The 18,400-nt window shown below is 49.8% G+C and overlaps 1 pseudogene; it reads left to right on the top strand.

The window, feature by feature from the left end:
• Window positions 1-14,153: 14,153 nt before the first annotated feature.
• On the top strand, window positions 14,154-14,453 carry LOC112848584 (selenoprotein W pseudogene; annotated as a pseudogene).
• Window positions 14,454-18,400: the final 3,947 nt, after the last annotated feature.

Genomic DNA, 18,400 nt, shown 5'->3' with positions numbered 1-18,400 from the left:
AAATCAGTGGACTCAGTCTCCCTCTCTCCTCAGTTCCCATCCTCATACCCTGTGACCATGTGGGCTCTTCAGCTCAAGGCAAGACTCGGGGGTCTGGCTCCCTGGTCGCCGTCCATCTGGGGCAGCCTCTGCCCCCACTGATGGGGCTAAAAGATGCACCATTCTGTGCTCCAGGCTTCCCCTAGGGATCCCCTCCTTTCCCAGATGAGCTATCTCCTCTTCCAGGAAGTCTTCCAGGAATGCTGCCTCCACAGTCCTGGAGAGGTACCCACTGTGCTTCCTGAGCCTGTATTCCTTCCCTCAGAACTTGGCCCATCCTCTGTGACTGCTGCACTTACTTATTTCTCTAGTACTGTTGTGAATCCCAAAGGCACAGGGACTGTGGTCTGCCTTGTTTGCCTGCGTATAGCGGATGTGAATAACAGTGTGCGAATGGTTGAAGATGTGGTTCCCTACTGCAGTTTAGCTGGGGCTGCTGTGAAGGTAAGAGGGGAGAGGGAGTGATTGAGGGAGAAATCGGAGGAGAGGGGTATCTGTAGCTTGGATAGGGGCTTGTCTGCCAAAGCCCATGCCTCGGCAGCCCTGCAAAGTCATCTCCGGTTTGCTGTCCTTACAACTCATGACCAGTGTGGGCAAGGATGTTCCCTATTGGCATAGTGGTGGGGTAGGCAGCTGACATCCCCCCCCCCCCGGCCCTGACAAGGTTTGGGCCTCAGATTCCTCCATGGAGGCTGGGTTCAGGGAGTGGTGCTGGGCTGGAGGAAAGGGAGGGAGCCCGTGTGTGTGTGTGTGTTTATAGTTGGAGCTACTTACTGGTCCCACCTGTCATCACTTATTCAGGACCCGATCGCAGAGTGCCTCACTCTGCGACAAGTCAGGGGTGTACCTTCCTCTCCTCTCCCGCTGGCCATGTCCCAGTTTCTTGCCTTTTGTCCCACACCTACTTAACTAGGGGTAGAGGGCACTGGCCATTTGGCATCCTCCAGCCTGCCGGCAGAGGAACAGGGCAGACTGGATCACCTTGACCCAGGAAAGATGCCTGGAGGTGGGGTTGGGGACTTCCCTTCTGCAAGGGCCCTATGCTGGGGACTTGTCCCTGAGGTCTAACCCAGATCATATATGCTGCACATACAAATGCTTCCCCAGTGACCTTGCCCTTGACCAGGCAGTTAGGTCCACGGCTGTGTGGCCCTGCCCTGTGCAGACCTGCAGCTATCAGCCGTCAGCTGTGTGGGGAGATATGGCAGGATTTTCTGCTTCCTTTTCCTCCTTTCTCTCCACCGAATTGAAAAAGAGTGGTCATAAATGTGGCAGGTTCATTAACTAGAAAATACACTCCAAACCACACAAATGAAATTCAACCGACTGGCAAAATAACATTTTTTATTGCTTTGCTCTTCATGGGTGAGAGGGAGGTCTTTGTCTCTGTCTTTGTGTGGTTCTGAGCATCTTCATAGTGGCTCTGGCAGCCCCTGTTGGGGCTTGGTCTTGTTCTGACCAAGCGTAGTTCTAAAATGTCGCTCCTGGTGTGGGTCAGCCCTGCAGGATTCGCCTATGGCTGGCAAGGCCCCCGGGGAACAGGGCGGGGGTGAAGCTGGGGCCCAGGGAGGCTCAGTTCTTTTTTCTTTTTCAAGGTCACACTAGCTCTTTGGGCCTATGAACTTTTAAGGATCCTGCAAAAATGTCTGAGGCCTTAAAATATTTATTGGCTGCAAAATGGGAAAAGAAAACGGTGAAATCGAAATTAATAAATGTTAAATGTCTACAAAATGTAACGTTAGGTCAACTGCATTAATTACTACATTAGGCATTCATAAAAGTGTCATTACTTGTAAAAGCAATTTGTCAGCTACATTTTCTCACTTGGTAAGAAATCCCGGGTAAGGAAGAGAGTGGACGAGAAGGAAGGCATAGCCAACTGCCCGTTAAATCAGTGCCTGGTAGCCAAACAATTCCAAGAACAAAATTATAAAAGTCCTGTAAAAAGATTGTTGGCAAAAATGTCATATTTATTATGAGCTGTTGGTGCACTTTGCTCTGATAGAGGGAAGGACTTTAAAAGTCCTCTTGTCTTGGGCCTGGCCTAGGTCTGGGGCCTGCCCTTGGTGTCCGAGAAGCCTCAGCCAGGGCCTTCCCAGCACTTGCATGGCTGGTAACCCTTCACCATGGCTGAGGGAGGCACTTTAGCAGAGATAGGAAGGAGGCTGCCTGGGACCCTCCTACCCCTCTGATTCTGTTACCAGAGTCCCTCTGCAGGGCTGGTTGCCATCTCCCTATTAGGAAAAGCCCCCTGGAATCTGGGAGCACAGCTGGAAGCCACAGCCTGGGTAGTTTGGGGATTAAAGCCACAGGCTCGACTGTGGAGAAGCCTGAGGGTTGGGTCTGGCTCGGCCCTGGCTGGGCAGAGATGTTGCAGAACTGGCCCATGAAAGACACCTAAGGACTGTATCTGGTCCAGCATCAGATCTTAGCTGTCTCTGCCACAAGGAGCTGTGTGACCTTGAATGAGATGCTTTCCCTCTCTGGGCCTCAGTCCTTCACTTGACAGTTGAGGGTACTGGCCCATCCCCTTGAAGTATGAGAGCAAGAAGAGGTCTGTTAATGTAATCTCCCCGCTTTGCAATGGAAAAGGTGGAGGCTCAGAGAAGGGAAGGGAGCTGTCCAAGGTCCCAAGGGGAGATAGGTCGGAGGCAAGGCCAGAACTCCCTTCTGATTCCCACTGTGCTATTACCCTTCTTGCTTGTGTCTCCGCTTCCTCTGCTATAGGGTCCTCCTGCAGGGCAGACCAAGGGACCCAGCCCCTGTGGGGACCCAGGTATCCAAGGGCCTCAGGCCACTGAGAGCAGGTGACCAAGTCATTTCCCCCGGAGGCTCTCATCCCTTCCCCTCCCCATCCTTGAGAAAGCACTGGACTTGGAGCCAGAAAGCTGGGCTGTAGACCCTCTCTCCTCGTGTAATGGATGTACAGCCTTGGGCAAGCGCTCAACCCGGTTCTCAGGTTTTGAAATCTATACGAAGAAGCAGAGACAAGCTCTGCTCACCCCGGGGAGGGTGGGTGGGTGGTGGTGACAGCAGCTACCAGCAGCCATTTCCCTGGGCCCAGACCTCCTCTGGAAGAGGCACCCCCTGCCCACCCAGGAGAGATGTCATGAAATCTATGATTTGTCACACAGAAACTGCTCCATCTGGAGAGAGAGAGAGAGAGCCAGAGCCCATGCCTTTCAGAGCTCCGTTGGAGAACCTGAAGTGTCCAGAGTCTCCCAATGTGGCCAGGAACCTCCTGACTGGGATCTTTCCTGGAATGAGGTCCTGGCTCCCTGGAGGAGGGGGTTGCCAAGGGGTGGGGCCTGGGTTGGGCACCTGGGCACACCTTTTCTGGGGGGGGGGTTGTAGTGAGCAGCAACGTGTTTCCAGCCTTTGGTCAGCTGACTCTGGAGAATGTTCTGGGTAACACTGAACACAGGCTCCCCTGAAGCCAAACAATCTGGGAGGAAATAAAATTGGGGATAATATCCTGGGGAAACCTATGGTCCTTTTTCCTCCACCTCTGCCTCATTCTAAAAGGGATTCACAGATGAAATCATAATGAATATTGATATTTCTCAAGCACATATTATGTACCAGGCACCATACTGAGCATTTTATGTGCATTATCTTATTTAACCCTTGCTGTAGCCCTATGGGAGTAGGTGCTATTTATTATCCCCATTTTATGGATGGAGAGGCTGAGATTCCTGTGACTGGCCTAAGGCCACACAGCTAGGAGGTAGCAGTTCATGGATTTGGAGATGAATCAGGGCCCTAGAGCCCCAGCCCTTAACTTCTAGGTCATGCTTCCCTTCCTGACACGTTGGTGCCAATGCCCTGGGAACTGAGGCTCTTCCTGGGGCCCTTGGGATGGCCACCCTCCCCTTCTGTGTCTCCTGACTCCCTGGAACTGGGCCTGACTGGCACAGAGGGGCTCCAGCTGCCCTCCCCTTGGCTCTTTTCTGCAAGAGGGTCAACGTCCCAAGACCCTTGACACCTGGCCCAGTGTGCTCCCCAATTCAGCGCTCACCAGCAAGGAGCCAGGGACAAAGAGGAATTAGGAGCCGGAAGACTGTGGCTTGAAGCCAAGTGAGGGTGCTCAGGAGGGGGCCGTGAGGTTAATGAAAAATCTGTCCCTGCACACATTGGCAGCAATAGCACTGTGATGATCTCTCCGCCTGAGGCCCTCTGGACCTGCCCCACTGACTCGATTCAGTGCGATCGATTGGCAGGGGCTCTGTAAGAGCCGAGGGTCAGGAGGATTGATGTCCAAGGGCCTGGTGGGGCTGTTCCTGTGGAGCAGAGTGAAGAGAATGGCTGGAATGGGGGCCTCAGTTGTGGTCTGGATGACATTTCAGACCCCTGCCTGCAGAAGGGAAGGGGATGCTGTCCTAAAAGATCACATGATGGGGGTCCTGCCTTTGTGGCTTCCTCTCCATCCCTGGTGCATGGACCACCAGGCCGGGTTTCCCAGGGCACAGGCCCTGCTGCCTCACTGGCCGTCTGACCAGCTCCTCTCTCTAGGTTTCTCTGTCGACTGCTCAGAACCTTCTGTGGCTTCCAGCTACCTTTTGTGCTCATCTCCCCATCCATTCTCACGCTTCATGCCCTTCTCAGAGCGCTTATCCAGATCCCAGTCTCTAAGTCCGAACACGTTCCTGAATTCCAGACCCACAGATCCTCCTGCCCATTGGGCATCCCCACCTGGACAACCCCATGCCCCTCAGACTCAACAAAGCCAAGCAGGACCTGCCATCCTCCTTCTGCACCCGCCCCCCTCCACACCTGTTTTCTCTGCTCCAAGTCTCCCCATTCCAGTCAATGGCAGAGACACTTGATCAACACACAGGCAAACATGACTGTTTCAGACGATGTTCCGTGAGATGCAGGGAGCAAGTGGGGTAACGCAGTGGGAGTGACTGGGAGTGGGGTGGGGTGTGTTTGGTGGTCAAGGGCAGCCTCTCGAAGAAAACACATTTGATATGAGAGCCCAATGATAAGGCAGAGTTGGTTTGGCAAGGATCAGTAGAGTTTTCTGAAATAGCAAGTGCAAAGGCCCTGTGGTGGAAACAATGAGGCTGGTATGCTTGGGAAGCAACAGGAAAGCTTGTGCAGGGATGCGTACATGGAAATGTGCGGGATGGAGTCAGAGAAGTCAGCAGGGAAAGAGTTTGAATTTTTTTTTTCTGGTATGGGAGCCACTGAAGGCTTTTAAGCAAGGGGGAGGTGGTCGCGTCTAATTTATATATTAAAAAAATTTTTTTTTTACTCTTGAAGGAGAGAGATAGAAAGTGAGTGGGGAAGGGGCAGAGAGAGAGGGAGACAGAATCTGAAGCAGGCTCCAGGCTCTGATCTGTCAGCACAGAGCCCAACACGGGGCTAGAACTCATGATTTGTGAGATCATGACCTGAAGTTGGTTGCCCACCTGACTGAGCCACCCAGGCGCCCCACATCTGACTTATATTTTTAAAAGATCCCTCTAGCTGTTGAGCGGGCAGGGATGCTGGAAGCAGTAGGGAGTTGACTTGGAAAAGGAATTTAGGGACGGGGATGTATGAGGAAGCATATTTTGGGATAGGTTTTGGAGACAGAGCCAATAGGACTTGCCAGTTGGGTGCAGGGAGTGGGCACACAGTGGGATCCAGGATGATGCCTGGGCTTGTGGCCCAAGTGGCTGAGGTGGAGCCCTGTGCCTTTGGGTTCCAACAGGAGTAGAGGGAGACTGGGATTTCTGTATATATTGCTGAGCACTTATTGTGTGTGTAGCTCTGTTTTAGGTGCTGGAAATACAGTCGTAAGACAGCACTCGTGCCCTCTGGGAATGCTGACTTCAGTGGCTGAGGTGGCCATAACCAATGAATATGTAATGTGATGAGGAACAGTGACAAGAACTAGGAAAAATTTAAGTGAGATAAGGAGATAAAGAGCACTGGGGATGTTCTTTAATTTTTGTTTTTAATGCTTATTTATTTTTGAGACAGAACATGAGCAGGGGACGGGTAGAGAGAGGGAGACAGAATCCTTAGCAGGCTCCAGCCTCTGAGCAGTCAGCACAGAGCCCGACGTGGAGCTCGAGCCCATGAACCATGAGATCATGACCTGAGCTGAAGTCGAATGCTTAACTGACTGAGCCACAGGTGCCCCCTGGGGATGTTCTTTAGAAGGGTGGTTGGAGGAGGGCTCTAAGGAGAGGACCTTTGAATAGAGACCTGAGGGAATGAGAGGTAAGCTGTGTGTATATCTTGGGGGAAGAGCATGCAGGCAGGAAGAACAGCATGTGCAAAGGCCCTGAGGTCATAACACAGATGTCCTTGTGCTGGCACACTTCAGAACAGACACACTGGGGGCTAATGAGAGTAGGTGAGCATTTTCCTGTTTCTCACACTCATGAAAATTCACTAGCAGGAACATTTCTTTTTCCTTTCCAATAATTTCTAGGTTTAAGAAGGAGCCACTGGGTAGAGAGGTCAAAGCCTCTTTTGGGAAAGAAAAAAGGAGAATCCCACCCTCTCTGGTGGAGGACCCTCACCCCCCCCCCCCCAAGTGTTTGCTCTGGAATCCCTTCCTGTCACTGGGGGCAGGGGTGTGAGTTAAGTTCAGTGACACAAATTATCTTAATGATAACGGTGTATAATAACCTAATGGCTTCATAGGGCTATTATCTATGGTCACAGAAGTTGCCTCAATGCTGCACTGCCTAAGAGCACCGGAACACCCACACCCCAGAGAGCTTTCACCCCGATTTAGCCCCACAACACTCCCACTTAAGGTGGGTGGGCAGGCCCAGCACCCCCAATTTAACACTACCAACCTCAGGGGATGAAGACAGACCTCCAGTTGGAGGTTCCAAACTCCTCCCTACTATGGGTTTTCCCCCTTCCCCAGCAACCTCCAGGTGCTTTGGGGAAACTGAGGTCACTGTCCTCAGTTTGTACATGTGTAGCATCTGGGGAAGGGACATGGGAGCAGGGCCTCCCCACTTCCCAAATGAAAACACCATTTCGTCTCTTGGTGACTGTGACTCTTTAAAAATGCTGTTCAAACTCATGTCCTTCTTTCCCCCGGCCATGTCTTTCCAGGAGCCTCTGCCCTTGGCTGTCGGTCTGCAGCTGGCTTCCCCTCCAGCCCTGCCCTTCCTGTCTCTGCGTCAGAAATCCGGCAGGCTGGACATGAGTCCCCGGAGTCCCTGGGTTGGGAGAGATAGTTGTTCCAAGTGATGAAATTCACAATGGGGGACAGAGCCCACCTCTTCTTTAGACCCATTAAGCCAACAACAGCAGCAGCAACAGCAGAAATAATAATAAAGCACTTGTTGCATGCTGAACACTTTTCATACATAGCCTCATGACTGACTGTCGTCATCCCCATTTTGCAGAGGTAAAAACTGAGGCTTGGAGAGGTTGAGAGCCTTGCCCAAGGTCACACTTTCAGTAAGAGGCAGAGGAGGGATTCGAACCCTCACCTGGCTGACTGCGCTGCTCTCTGCCTGTACCTGAGCTCCCAGCCCTGTCACTCATCAGGGGGCCTTGACGGCTGCCTCTCCTAGGCCCCATCTGGATGTGCTGTTCCTTACAGGGGTCTCTGGTGCCGGTTTTCCCATGGCAGGTGGGCTGGCCTCCCCCTTGAGCTGGGCAGTAAGCAGCTTTGGCATGGGGAGGCAAGGCAAGCGCCGAGGGGCGTGGGTGGGACGCCATGGCATCCATCATATGGGTATAGTCACAAGGAGTAGGGAGGAGGATCAGGAGGGTTTCTGGGGGTGAAAAGCTTCAGGAAAAGTTTCAGAAAGGCAAGAGTCATCTTCCAAATGGAAGGGATCACAGTTAAAACTGAGTATGAATGCCCACCCACCCCCGGCCCCAACTCCTACAGCACATCATGACCAAGGTTTAGTGCATCCATCTGGCTGCCACTTCTGGCAAAATGAAGTGAGGCTTTGCTTGATTTCCATGTGAGAGATTGTTTCCTGGGTCAGGAAGCTAATCCTGCTGTGTGGGAGATGTGAGTGTTGCCAGTGACCCCCGAAAGGGCTGTAGATCTAGGGCGTCCCCCAGTCCTCCTAGTTGGAAGCCTACTCTCCCAACATCCCCCCAGAGCTCCTGCCTACCCTGTCCCTTCTCCCAGCTTTTAGTGTCCCCAAGCTATGGATGCTGGAGCCACTGACAGAGCGAGGAAATCAGGTTGAGCAGCACTGGGGGAAAAAATGAGAGGAGGAAGATCTGGGGACATTAAGTTTCAGGGGCTTGGAAAGCATCCAGTTGTAGACAGATTACAAAGTAGGCAGCTAGAAGATACTCAATAGATTCTCCATTAATTTGGGGGAAAATGGAAGAACTTTGTAAAGCATCTCCACTTTATTTTTAAAAGTTTATTTATTTTTTTGAGAAAGAGAGAGAGAGAGAGACCATGAGCCGGAGAAAGGCAGAGACAGGGGGAGAGAAGGAGAATCCCAAGCAGGCTCCACATTGTCAGCGCTGAGCCTAATGCAGGGCTGGAACTCACAAACCGTGAGGTCAAAATCAAGAGTCGGGTGCTTAACTGACTGAGCCACCTGGTGCCCCAAAGCATCTCCACTTTTGTGAATAGTAATGGTAATAATCAGAGTAAAAACAATGGCTGCCATTCATCGAGCACTAGGCACCACCCACTTGTAGTAAGTAATTTGTGAACATTTTTCTTATTGAATCCTCTCGCCCCAGAGAGGCCATAGGTAGGCACACGGAGGGCCTCCCCGGGTGCTTGTCCTATGTCATTTCCTTGGAAGTCATGAGGGCGCAGTGAGGATGTGGGAGGGTGGCAAATGCCACTGCTGAGCCTGGTTCTTCCCATCAGAGCCTTGTTTCTCCAACAACCCTCAGGGTTACCTGGTTGTGTCTGTTTTGCCTCGTGAACTGTGAGCCCCAGGACAAAGACTGCTTTTCTCTCACTCCTATCTTTACTGCTCACATGGGGGATTGCTGAATACATGAATAAGGAAACCAAAGGGTCAGTTTCTCTAGGACAGGCTCCCTCAGACCTGGGAGTGGTGTTTCCCATGGGACATCTAGGTTCAAGTTGACCCCACATTAAATGTAGAGGGAGGGCCCCAAGAACCCTGGCCTACAGATTTCTGATAACTCCTTCTCCTTCTTTTGAAAGTCAGTTATATGCTGATTATAAACTGCTGTGTAACAAACTGTCCCCAAACTGTTTTAGTTTAGCTGTTTTAGTCAGTGTTCTCCAGGAAAACGGAACCAATAGGACATTATTTCTCTCTCTCCCTCTAAATATAGATAGATAGATATAGATATAGATATATACATATGAAGATTTTTTTTTTATAGGAATTGGCTCATGTGATTGTGGAGACTGAGAAGTCCCACCATCTGCTGCCTGCAAGCTGGAGAGATAGGAAAGCAGGTGGTGTCATTCAGTTGAGTCCAAAGGCCTGAGGACCAGGGTAGCTGATGGTATAAGGTCTGAGTCCAAAGGCCCAAGAATTGTGGGGGTTGGGGGGGCAGTGGTGTAAGCGCCAGTCAGAGACTGAAGGCCAAGAACCAGGAGCACCAACGTCTGAGGCAGGGGACGTGGATGCCCTTGCTCAAGCAAAGAGAGGAAATTTGCCCTTCCTCTGCCTTTCTGTTCTATTCCTGCCCTAGATGGATTGGATGATGCCCACCATGTCTGAGAGGTGATCTTTTTTACTCAGTCTACTGATTCAAACGCTAATGTCTTCTGGAAACACCCTCACAGACAACCTAGGATTAATATCTCACTGGCTATTCTGTCATCCCTTAGCCCAGTCAAATTGACACACAATATTAACCACCACGTCCACCCCTTGTCAACCTGACACCCACACCCATCTCCATAAACTGTACTTAATCTCCAAATAAGGACAATCACAAGGTCATAATTCTACCTAACACGATAGACTAGGCTGCATATGAGCAAAACACACTAACCCCTCCGGCAGAAGAAGAGGTAAAGTCTTTGAGTGTTGTGTACTCTTCTTGATATGCCACAACTTAAATAGTGTGATGTAAAATCAGCAGTATGTGAAAACTGACGTTAAGTCAGTACATCTTATGTTATATGACGAGGGAATAAGAGAGGAAAGAAAAGAGAGATATTTGCTTAATACATGTATATATATACACACAAACATAGTCATAACAATAAGGAGGAAATACTGATGGTAATTACAGTCCTCATTTCTGTAACTGGTCATTTGGTCATAGCTGGTATTTATAACTATCTTCTTCTGTTACACATGCTGTATTCCCCCTGCCTTCAGCAATACCTCAGCTAGTCACGGTCTTTTATGTGGTGGGGGTGACCCAAACCTTCATTCCTAAAGGGTCTGGGTCATTCATAGTCCTGCCAGAGTTAAGTTGTTACAGTTTTCCATTGACTCAAATTTTTTTTTAATGTTTTTATTTGTTTTTGAGACAGAGAGAGACAGAGCATGAGCAGGGGAGGGGCAGAGAAAGAGACACAGAATCTGAAGCAGGCTCTAGGCTCTGAGCTGTCAGCACAGAGCCCGACGCGGGGCTCGAACCCACAGACTGTGAGATCATGACCTGAGCTGAAGTCAGACGCCCAACCCACTGCACCACCGAGGCGCCCCTAGTTTTCCATTGACTTTAATCACAGGGCATGGTAACACTAAGAGATGCCCTAAGGGATCTCCTGTATTCCAGGCATACTCTTCCATATTCCTTTGGGGAGTAAGAGCTCAATTTCCCCTTGGAAGTCAGGATCAATCACCCCAGCCAGCACTGTGATTCCCTTCTTTGCCTGTTGACTCAGAGGCCTGAAGTTCCCAAAGTCACTGGGTGGCAGTCTTAGCTTCCAGTTCAATGGAATCATTGTGTCTCCTGGTAGATGCATTTGTCCCTCTGGAACTAAGACCTCTAGTCCAATTAGAGCATAAAGTCTCTGGAACAGGAAGCAAAAATTTTGCTAGTGAGTCACTAAGGTTAATAGCGAGTGGTGCCGCTCTAATTTCTACCCTTGATTTTTGGACTGTGAATCCTGTCTATTGGAGACACAACACCATATATTGGAGCATATATAGCCTTCTGGAGAACCTTGCCCCAGCCCTACAAAGTATTACCACCTAGTCGACACTGTAATTGAGTCTTCAAAGGGCTATTCCACTGTTCTATCAAGTCAGCTGCTTTAAGATGGTAGGGACCATGATAAGATCAATGAATTCCATGATCATGAGCTCATTGCCACACTTCTTTTGTTGTAAGTTAATTCCTTGATCAGAAGCAATGTTGTGTGGAATACTGTGACAGTAGGTAAGGTACTCTCTAAATCCATGGATGGTAGTTTTGGTAGAAGTGTTACATGGAGGGGAGGTAAGTCTATATCCAGAATAAGTGTCTATTCCAGTAAGGACAAAAAGCTGCCCCATCTGTGATGGAAGTGATCCAGTGTAACCAACCTGCCATCAGTAGCTGGCTGATTCCCTTGGGAAATGGTGCCCTACTGGGGGCTCTGTGTTGGTCTCTGATGATGGTGAATTGGGCACTCAGCAGTGGCCATAGCCAAGCTGGCCTTGGTAAGTGGAAGTCATGTTGCCGAGCCCAGAAACAACTTCCATCCATGCCACCATGGCCATTTTGTTCATGAGCCCACTGGGCAATGACAAAGTTGTCTAAGGAGAGAGGCTGACTGGTATTCATAGAAGGTGTTCTCCTAGCCACTTGGTCATTAAAATCATCCTCTGCTGAGATTACCTTTTGGTAAGCATTCATGTACAATACAAATATCTTCACATTTTTTTGCCCATTCAGAGAGGACTATCCACATACCTCTTCCTCAAATTTCTTTGTCACCAATTTTTATTTTATTTTATTTTATTTTATTTTACTATTTTATTTTATTTTGTTTTATTTTATTATTTTATTTATTTGTTTTTGAGAGACAGAGAGTGAATGTGAGCATGCGTGGGGGGAAGGGGAGAGAGAGAAGGAAAGAGAGAGAGAGAATCTTAAGCAGGCTCTATGCCCAGCATGGACAGGGGGCTCAATCTCACAACTGTGAGACCATGACCTGGGATGAAATCAAGAGTCTGATGCTTTACTTACAGAGCCACCCAGGTCCCCCTGTTTTCACTTTTTAAAATATTTTATTTTTAAGTAATCTGTTTACTCCATGGGAGGCTCAAACTCACAGTGCCAAGATCAAGAGTCACATACTCCTCCAACTGAGCCAGCCGGGCACCCCTCTCCCCAGTTTTTAAGCCATGTTCATTCCAACCATCCAGCTAAACCATTGGCCACAGCTCATGAACCAGTATATGTGTGTATATGGTCACACATCTGGCCATTTTTTCTTCCAAGAAAAGCAGACAACAAGATGCCATGGCCAAAATTTTGCCGTTTTGTCTTCCCACTTTGGGAGATTTTGCTTCACCATGTCCTTCAGGGATGTCCCAGGAAGGGGCAGTCGTGCTGCGGCTGTCCACTCTGAGTATTACCTGCATGTTGCACACAACCATCTGTAAACCAGGCCTGCGTCTCCTCTTCCTCTGTCAACCCATCGTAGGGAGCTCCCCATGAGACCATAGATAGATGCAGGCTGGGTGAGAGAAAGTGGTGTAGCAAGGGGGGGGCCTGGGCATCTGGGCCATTTCTTCATGCAATTTGCCTATGCCTTCAGGGCCTGCTTTGTCCTGATCTTGTATATACCACTTCCATTTGATGATGGAGTGTTTGTGCAGACCCAGCTTCATGGCTGGGTGGCTCACATCCCTCCCAGAAATAATGTTTGCCAGTTTTCTGGGTACCCCTTAGCCCAATTGACACACCAAATTAATCCATCACAATAATTGGAAACAAAAATTTATTATTAACTCTCACATTGCTGTGGGTTGACTAGACTCAGCTGGGTGGACCTCTCTTGGGGACTTTCATGTGGTTACAGCCCCGTGGTGTACAGGTTGGCAGGGCTGGATTCTTCATGCACACACCTGGTGCCTTATTTGAGATGCCAGAATACCAATCTCTCCCTCTACATGCAGCCTCTTCATGTAGCTAGCTTGGGCTTCCTCACAGCATGGAGGGTAGTTGGACTTCTTACATGGTGGCTGGTTTTCCCTGGAATGAGTGTTCTAAGAGTCTTAGGTAGAAGCTGCAAGGTTTCTTGTGACTTGGCCTTGAACGTCACACAGCATCACTTCCATCATGTTCTGTTGACCCACGGCAAGTCACAGTCCAGCTTGGATTCGAAGGGAGGCACCACATAAGGGTGTGGATGTGAGGAGGTGTGGTTACTGGGGGTCATCTCTGGTCATACTGGGGACCAGCTATTATGGGGGGAGAAGAGATGTGGTGAAGCAGGCAGGTCAGAAGACCTTGATCTTGGCTTACTGGTCACCCTTGGACAAGTTTCTGGACCTTTCTGGGTCTCAGCTTCCCATAGTGTAAATGACAGAAGCAGACTAGATGATCTGGAAGTTTCGCCTAGTACCAAAAGACCTGGGCTTGGGTCCCTCAAAGCTCAAGGCTGGCCCCCCACTCCAGGCTGGGTCTCTGGTGGAGTGGGTGGGTCAGTTGCTCCCCTCCAACTCCCTTGACCCCTAGCTAGGCTCCCAGACATGAGAACTGGGAACAGCTGGAGCTTTAAGTCCTCGGCTTGAGAAAAAAAAAAAAAAAATCACCCTCCCTAGCCATCTCTGGGCACATTACTCACAAGTTCATTACTGTTTAATTTAATCACCAAATGTCATCCGAAAGCCATTTATTCTGCCTTCTCACCAGAGATTTACCTATTTATTTTACATTTCAAATGAATTGCTCATTATTCTGTCATTTGGGGTTTTATTTTGTAATTCATTTGGCAAGTTCTGACAAGTTGAAAACGATGCTGTATTGAACACGGTACCTTCCGGGCCCCCTCTCAGGGGTCCCTCCCCTCAAAGCCCCCCACCCCGTGCCTAGCATCTCCCCTCAGGAGGCCAGCCCAGGACTCTCCACCTTTCTGACGGGAGAGAGACACAACATTCTGGACTTTCCTCCTCAGGTCCAAACCCTGTGTCCATGACACTCAGATGCATGCCAAGGACTGAGCTCTCCTGTCCGTGCCTCAGGTAGGTCACCTGTCTGTGTCCCTGCTCAAGCTGTGGTCCCCAGCCATGGTCCTTGCCACCTGAGTCATTTATTGTGGTGCTTGAAGCTACAAATCCAAGTACCTGCAGCACAAGAAGTTAGAAGATCAGCTCCCCAGAAGCCTGGACATCTGCAGCAAGGGGACTCTGCAGGCCACCGGCTTTGAAGTGATGGTAGCAGGGAAGTTGTTTCACTCTAAGAAGGGAGGTGATGGCTACAAGGATATGGAGAGTAAGTTTCCGAAGTTGGTGGGTGCGATCAGAGCCGCCTTGGCTCAAGGCTAATGTGTCCTGAAGGCAGAGTCCAATGACCTTGGTCCAGCCCCTCGCGACAGACACATCAAGATAGGAAGGACTGAAATGTCTTGTGGATGCCTGATCTTTCTTTGATGTCCCTGCGGTCACCAGGTGGGGCAGAGACTGACGCCCGTGGTCCTTGCCTGTGTGTGCATGTGAGTGTGTGTGTGTGTGTGTGTGTGTGTCCCTGGGAGTGTAGCCCTGCGTCCTGTCTAGCTCCTCCCTCTCCCTGCTTTTCCTCTTCTCTCTCCCTGCATCCCCTATCCCTCTGGCTTCCCTCTGGCTCCCGGCTTCCTTCTCAGGGGGTGGCCAAGACAGGGATCTGGGTGGGTGACTTGCAGATTTCAGCAGTGTTCGCAATGGTTCGTTATCCAGTAAACATTCGATGAGTTTTTGAAAAAGAGAAAGAAAGCACAGGACGGGCTCTGCAGTGAGCAACCTTGATGAGAGTTCTGATTTTGCCACTTGGTTATCAGTCTCAGACCTTAATTCCCTTGGGCAAACGGCTTAACTTCTCTGAGCCACAGTTCTCTCATCTGTAAAATGGGACAGTAGAGTTGTTGTGAAGGTTTAGTGGGACTGGGCACATCGTTAGCGCTCCCTGAAGTAGTCGGGAGCTCATTTTATCCTAAACCCAAGGTAGACCAGGTTGACCCAAAGCAGCCCTTGCCACGAAGCAGGGGACTAAAGGTCAGAGGGCTTGAAGAATTAGTTGACTGCAACAGGCAGTTCCAGGGCACCGGTGCTGTGCAGGGGCCTGCCAGGGTGGTGCTGCCCCCCTCCTTCAGCCTCAAGTCTCGTGGGGAGGCTTTCATTCATGGGCTTTGCCCCAGCAGCCCTCCCAGGCTTCTTTGCTGCTGCCTGAGAACAGGTGTGGAGCCAGCAACCCCGGAAGGGCCCTCAGTCTAAGACACTGATAGCCTCTCAGCCTGGACCCAGTACTCACATCTGTGTCATCACATCTGGTACCTCCAGGCAACTTTACGGGCTGCGCAGCAAAGCCAGAAAGGCTCTGAGCTGGGCTCCCTCCAAATAGCTGGGGAGCCCCCTCCTCAAGATTCTGATTTTTCAGCCTGGGGTGAATCTCCAGGGGACTCAGAACAACTGCCTTCTGTGTGTCCTTCTCCAATCCAGAAGCTCCTCAGGCCTCTTGGAGTCTTGAAAAAAAATTTTTTTATTTGCTTTTCTAATTACAAGATCAATACCTATCTGTTGGAGGACCCTGGGAAAGCACAGAGAAACCCGCATTGGGGAAAATGCAATGCCACTCCTGGAGAGCGCTAATGTTCCTAGTGATTTACTCCCAGTCTTTGTGTGTATATGACATAGCTTACTGTGTTCCCCTGCACTGTTCCAGCCTGCCTTTCCAGTTAAGGGAACAATGCTCGTAGGTATTCCTCTTCAGTGGGACTTTCAGCGTCTGTTTCTGTCCCGCATCCCCACTCTGGGACTGGTTCAATGTATCTTCCTCTCTCTGGAAGATTTGCCTTCCCTTTCGTATATCCTAATCTTTACCCAGCATCCTCAGATTCCCCACCCTTAAATATGTCTCCTCTTCCCCTCCTCTCCCCCCAAGCCATTGTCTTTGTTCCCCTGTTACTGCCAGTTTTCTGAAAAAAGCTACCTTCCCAGCCCTTCCCCGGATCTCCCTTTAGTGTCCTCATTTCCTGACCCCCAAAGTGAGGCTTTTGTCCCTCCCCATCTCTGAGATGCTTTAGGGTAGGGCCATCCAATCGAAATAAAGTGCCAGTTACACATGGAATTAAAAGTTTTCTAGCGGCCACCTTCAAAAAGTAGAAAGAGAGGGGTGCCTGGGTAGCTTAGTCGGTTGAGCGTCCAACTCTTGATTTCAGCTCAGGTCATGATCTCACATTTTGTGAGATCGAGCCCCAAGTCAGGCTCTGGGCTGACAGTGCAGAGCCTGCTTGGGATTCTTTCTCTCTCTCTGCACCTTCCCCAATCATGCTCGCTCACTTGCTCTGTCTCTCTTTCTCTCTCAAAATAAATAAATAAACTTAAAAAAAAACCCAAAAAGTGAAGGGACAAGTAAAATTAACTTTACTTTTGAAATAAATATGTTTCATTTAACTCAATATGTCCAAACTAGTATCATTTCAACCTGTAACATGTATTCATTAAAAAAAATTATTAGTGGGACATTTTCCATTCTTTTTTGTTTTTTTTTTTTTGTACCAGCTTTTTGAGATCTGATGTGTATTTTACACTTTTAGCACATCTTAATTCACAGTAACCATATTTCAAGTGCTCAGTAGGCAGCGACCACTGTGGTATCAGATGACACATAGCTAGAGGACTCAGTGGTGAAATCCAACCATCTCTTTTTAGGGAACCGATTGCTAAACGGGGTTCTTGTGTCCAGTGTAGCATCCTACGCTGCCTTGTGTCCTACCTTCACACGTTATACCTTTATTTCTGGAACTTCTTTTATGATATCGGTAACACAGGGTAGTAAACATCAGAAAAATGCAAATATGGTGATCTAGATCTTTGAAATCAGATCTTTGTAGACAAGCTGTCGTGTTCAGGCAGAGGGATCGCCTTGCGCTAGGATTAATTATGACCAGAGGGTGACAAACAGACTGGAATAGTCGCTGTTGAGACTTTTGGAGAATCAAAAGACCCCAAGGAAAGCTGGGTTTGGAGTTTCTGCCGTAAAATAGGTGGGGCGAGGCGGGGGTGGGGGGGACACCCAGCTCCTCTGCCGGGCATCACGAGGTGAGGACACCCAGGCTAGTTTCAGGGCAGAGAAGGGGACATTTCTCAGGGGACTCAATTGGTCTGTAGAATCATCAGGGGCTGAAGAGCAGATTCCAGCTGAAATTTTCAGCATTGATTTCTACAACCACACAGCAGAGCTCGGCCACCAAGGGGGAGGCTGTTCTTCTAGTGGCCGGTGCCTGATCCACAGCACCACCACCCTGACCCGGCTGCTGAATCAGGGCACGGCTGCCTCCATCCACACCAGCCGCCCCGGGGCCCTGAGCCCTGCTGGGCCGCTGGATTCCAGGGCACCGGAACTCCCCAGAAATGGAGCTACAGGCAACAGACAAGAATAGCCGAAGCAGCCAAGCCCCGTGGAGATCAGAGCATTTAGAAACGAAGTTTACCTTTAAGACATGAAAGGGAATCAGACTTCAGAAGTCTGGCTTGCCATATAAAGGATGGAAATCGTATCTGCACTGGCCCAGGCTGCTCTAACACAACACCACAGACTGGGGGGCTTAAGCCACAGACGTTTGTCCCTCATGGTTCTGGTGGCTGAGAAGTCTGAGAGCAAGGTGCTGATCTAGTTGCTGGTGAGGACTCTTCCTGATGGCCGCCGTCCTGCTGTGTCCTCACATGGCAGGGAGAGGGTGAGGGGACGAAAGCTGTCTGGGGTCTCTTCTTACAAGGGCACTAAGCCCATGATGGCGCCCCCCCCTCATGACCTCATCTAACCTAATCACCTCCCAAAGGCCCCACCTTCAGATCCTGTCACACTGGGGGTGAGGGCATCCACGTATGAATTTGGGAGGACACAATTCAGTCCATACAAGTATTCAAAAGCTGTAAGGTCACTGAGGTGACCGAGATACAAGGGAGTCTGTGAGATATAGCGGGTTTTTTGAGGAGACGGCAATTCCAACGTCTGCAAAAGGGATGCACATTAGAAGGGGTTTGAGTGGTGCTCGCGTCACCTAAACGGGCGTCACCTGAAGGTCCTAACAGACCACATGGAGTCGATGCCCCACCGCACAGACACCCTCAGCATCCATCACCAAGAGGACCCCCCACTGATACTGTGTTGCAGCTCTTGTATATTTTAATCAGTATCTACTTAGCCAGAAAAAATATGGAGATCATCCTTGACATATAGCTCCGTGACTTGTTTTCCTGTTGGCCGTATTTGTCGAATCTTCTCGCATATCGATAAACAATCACACCATCAATTTAAGCAGCTCTCCTGTTATTTCATT

Source organism: Puma concolor, chromosome C1, assembly GCF_028749965.1.
Source record: "Puma concolor isolate L17-30 chromosome C1, mPumCon1.1.hap2, whole genome shotgun sequence".
NCBI classification, from domain to species: Eukaryota; Metazoa; Chordata; class Mammalia; order Carnivora; family Felidae; genus Puma; species Puma concolor.
Note: the sequence above shows the minus strand (reverse complement) of the source record. Positions and strands in the feature narration are given on the sequence as shown.